At 35.5% G+C, this 4,758-nt stretch overlaps 1 non-coding gene across 1 annotated transcript; it reads right to left on the reverse strand.

Annotated features, from left to right (window-relative positions):
* Positions 1-2,459: 2,459 nt before the first annotated feature.
* TRNAG-GCC (transfer RNA glycine (anticodon GCC)) lies at positions 2,460-2,532 on the reverse strand. Its single transcript has one exon. It is a non-coding gene; the product is annotated as a tRNA-Gly (tRNA).
* Positions 2,533-4,758: the final 2,226 nt, after the last annotated feature.

Here is a 4,758-nt window from a genome sequence, read left to right on the forward strand (position 1 = left end):
AGACTCAACGCAGCCAAAAATAAATAAATAAATAAAAAGACAATGGTAGGAACAGACGTGGAGAGAGGGGGCGATAGGTAATTTGGAGGAGGAGTTTGGTTCAAGGGTGGGGGGCAGAAAAGTGGGATAAAACTTCAAGCAATGGGTAGGGTCAAAAGAGTAGTTTCAAAAAAAAAAGTAGTTTCTAATTATTTACATCCACAAATATTTTAATATTTCTAAAAGATAATTTTTTTTAATAAACATAACCTCAAGGCCATTATCACACTTGAAAAATTAACAGTACAGTCGTCCCTCGGTATCCATGGGGGATTGGCTCCAGAACCTGCAACAGATACCAAAATTCACATGTGCTCAAGTCCCACAGTCAGCCCTCTGAATCCAAGGTTCCACATCTGTGGATTTAACCAACCTCAGATCGTGTACTACTGTATGTATTTACTGAAAGAAATCCATGTGTAAATGGACCCACGCAGTTCAACTGTAATAACTAGTGTTATCACTACCCTGTCAATCTTCAAATTTCCCTAATTATCATAATTTTTTTGCTACCAGATGGATTGAGGTATAATTAGTATACCATACAGTTCACCCATTTAAAGTAATGCATTCAAAGGGTTGCACAATCATCCCCACAATACAGTTTAGAACATTTTCATCACTCCAAAAAGAAACCCTATGCTCATTAGTAGTCACTACCCAGCCCTAGGCGGCCACTAATCAACTTTTTGTCTATAGATTGGCCTATTCTGAACATTTTATGTAAATGGAATCATGCAATATATGACTGGCTTCTTTCACTTAAGCATGTTTTGAAGGTTCATCTATACTGTAGCATGTAACATTACTTCATTCCTTTTTATCGTCAAATAAAATTTCTTTTTATATATATATATATTTGCCACATTTTGTTTATCCATTCATTAGCTGATGGACATTAAGTTGTTTCAAACCACTTTTTTGGCTATTATACGTAATGGCATTCTGAACATTCTAGTACAAGATTTTGTGTGGACATGACATAAATTGTAGCAATGTTTTCTTAGATCAGTCTCCCAAGGCAACGGAAATAAAAGCAAAAATAAGCAAACGGGACCTAATCAAATGTAAAAGCTTTTGCACAGCAAAGGAAACCATAAAACAAGAAAACAACCTATGGAGTGGGAGAAAATATTTGCAAACCATGCGGCCGACAAGGGCTTAATTTCCAAAATATACAAACAGCTTATAGCACTCAATAACAAACAAACAACCCAATCAAAAAATGGGCAGAAGCCCTAAATAGACGTTTCTCCAAAGAAGACATACAGATGGCCAAGAGGTACATGAAAAGATGCTCAACATCACTAATTATTAGAGAAATGCAAATCAAAACGACAATGAGGTATCACCTCACACCGGTCAGAATGGTCATCATAAAAAGTCTACAAATAATAAATGCTGGAGAGGGTGTGGAGAAAAGGGAACCCTCTTGCACTGTTGGTGGGAATGTAAATTGGTGCAGCCACTATGGAGAACAGTATGGAGGTTCCTCAGAAAACTAAAAATAGAACTACCATATGACTCAGCAATCCCACTCCTGGGCATATACCTGGAGAAAACGCTAATTCAAAAAGATACTTTCACCCCAATGTTCATTGCAGCACTATTTACAATAACCAAGACATGGAAGCAACCTAAATGTCCATCAACAGATGAATAGATAAAGACGATATGGTACATATATACCATGGAATAATAGCCATAAAAAAGAATGAAAAAAAAAGAATGAAATAATTCCATTTGCAGCAACATGGATGGGATGGACCTAGACATTCTCATGCTAAGTAAAGCAAGTCAGACAGAGAAAGACAAATCGCATGATATCACCGATATTCGGAATCTAAAATATGATACAAATGAACTTATTTACAAAACAGAAACAGACTCACAGACATAGAAAACAAACTTATGGTTACCAAAGGGGAAAGGGAGTTGGGGAGGGATAAATTAGAAGTTTAGGATTATCAGATACAAACTGCTGTATATAAAATATAAAAACAGCATGGTCCTATTGTAGAGCACGGGGAACTATATTCAGTATCCTGTAATAAACCATAATGGAAAAGAATATATATAAAACTAAATCACTTTGCTGTACACTAGAAACTAACACAATGTCATAAATCAACTATACTTCAATAAAAAGCTAAAATGTTTCCCAAACAGTGATCGAACCCCTGCCCCCTGCTCGGGTAGCTCAGCGTCTTAACCACTGGACCGCCAGGGAAGCCCCCCACTGTGGTTTTGATTTTCATTTACCTAATGACTAGTGATGTCAAGCATCTTTTCGTATGCTTATTTGCCAACTTGGATCTCTCATCAGAGAAATGTCTATTCAGATCTTTGTCCATTTTTTAATTGTGTTGTCTTTTTTTTTTTTTTTTTTTTTTTTGGCCAGGCAGCTTGCGGAATCCTAGTTCCCCAGTCAGGGATTGAACCCGGGCCCCCTGCAGTGGCAGTGCGGAGTCCTAACCACTGGACCACCAGGGAATGTCCGTGTTGTCTTTTTTATTATCGAGTTGTAAAAGTCCTTTATATAGTCTCAAGTTAAGTCCTTTATCATATATATGATTTACAAATATTTTCTCCCAGTCAGTGGGTCGCCTTTTCACTTTCTTGATAATGCCCTTCAAAGCACAAAAGTTTTTAATTTTGATGTCCAATTTATCTATTTTTTTTTCTTTGTCACTTTGTATTTGGTATCTAAGAAACCATTGTATAATCCTACATTTTCTTCCTAGAGTCTTACACTTTGGGCTCTTACATTTAGGCGTTGACCCATTTTGAGTCAATTTTTATATATGGTATAAAGCAGGGGTCCAACTTCATTCTTTTGCATGTACCTATTCAGTTGTCCCAGCACCATTTGTTAAAAAACCTATTCTTCCTCCATTGAATTGTCTTGGCACTCTTATCAAAAACCAGTTGTCCGTAAATGTGTGGGTTTATTTCTGGACTGTAAATTCTATTCCACTGACGTGTATTCTTATGCCAGTATTACACTGTTTTGATTACTGTAGGTTTGTAGTGATTTGAAATCGGGCAATGTAAGCCCTTCAACTTTATTTTTCTTTGGATTGTTTTGGCTATTTGGGGTTCCTTGATTTTCCATACGAATTTTGCTATCAGCCTGTCCATTTCTGAAAAAAAAGGCAGTCATAATTTTGGTAAGAATTGCATTGACTCTGTAGAGCAGTTTGGAGAGTATTGCCACTTAATATTGACTCTTCCGATTCATGAACATGGAATATCTTTCCATTTATTTAGATCATTTTTATTACTTTCATCAATGTGTAGTTTTCATAGTATAACTTCTGCAATTCATTTGCAGAATATCTATTCCTGTATTTTTGATGCTATTATAAATGGAATTGTTTTCTTAATTTCATTTTCAGAATGTTCATTGCAAGTGTATAGAAATATAATTAATTTCTGCATATCGATCTTGTATCCTGCAACCTTGCTGAACTCAGTTATTAGTTTTGCAGTGGCTTCCTTGGCATTTTCTGTATACAAAATCATGTCATCTGCAAATAGGGATTCTTTCTGTGCTTCCTTTCCAAACTGGATCCCTTTTATTTCACTTTCTTGTCTAATTTTCCAGCTAGAACCTCTGGTACAATGTTGGACAGAGGTGGTGAGAGTGGACATCCTTGTCTTATTCATGATCCTAGGGGGAAAACATTCAGTCTTTCACTATTAAATATGATGTTAGCTGTGGGTTTTTCATATATGGCCATTATCAGATTGAGGATGGTCTCTTTTCTTCCTAGTTTGTCAAGTATTTTATCATTATCCTTAAAGACTTCTGGATCTTAACAAGTCCATTTTCTGTGTCTATTTTGATGATCATGTGGTTTTTGTCCTTTATTAAGTATTGTGTATTACATTGATTTTCAAATGTCAAAACAACCTAGGATAAATTCCTGGGATAAATCCCACTTGGTCATGGTATGTAATTCTTTTAATATGTTGCTGAATTTTTATTTGCTAGTATGTTGTTGAAGACTTTTGCATCTATGTTCATAAGACGTATTGGTCTCTAATTTTCTTGTGATATCTTTGTTTTGGGTACCAGGGTAATACTGGCCACACAGAATGAATTGAGTTGGGAAGTATTCCCTCCTTTTTTTTTTAGAAGAGTTTATAAAATATTGCTATTTATTCTGTTTTAAATGTTTCATAAAATTCACTAGTGAAGCTGTCTGGGCCTTAGCTTTTCTCTGCAGGTAGTTTTGTTTTGTGTTGTTATTTTATTACTAATTCAACCTCTTTACTTGTTATGTCTATTCAGATTTTCTACTTCCTCTTAAATTTCAATTTCAATAGTTTGTATCCTTCTAGGAATGTATCCATCTCATCTAAATTATCTAATTTGTTGGCATTCAGTTGTTCATAAAGTTCCCTTATGATCCTTTTTATTTCTGTAAGGTTGGTATTAATGTACCTGTGTCTATTATTTTTTTTTAACAGTTTGTTGAAATCAGGATCCAAACAATACCAATACATCGCATTTGACTTATTTGTCTTCTCAGGTCTTTTTTTTTTTTTTTTTAATATTTATTTATTTATTTATTGGTCTTAGTTGCAGCATGCAGGATCTTTAATTTGGGCATGTGAACTCTTAGTTGCAGCATGCATGCGGGATCTAGTTCCCCGACCAGGGATGGAACCTGGGCCCCCTGCATTGGGCGCGCAGAATCTTACCCACTGGAC

The sequence above is a fragment of the Physeter macrocephalus genome, unplaced genomic scaffold, assembly GCF_002837175.3.
Source record: "Physeter macrocephalus isolate SW-GA unplaced genomic scaffold, ASM283717v5 random_1054, whole genome shotgun sequence".
NCBI lineage: Eukaryota > Metazoa > Chordata > Mammalia > Artiodactyla > Physeteridae > Physeter > Physeter macrocephalus.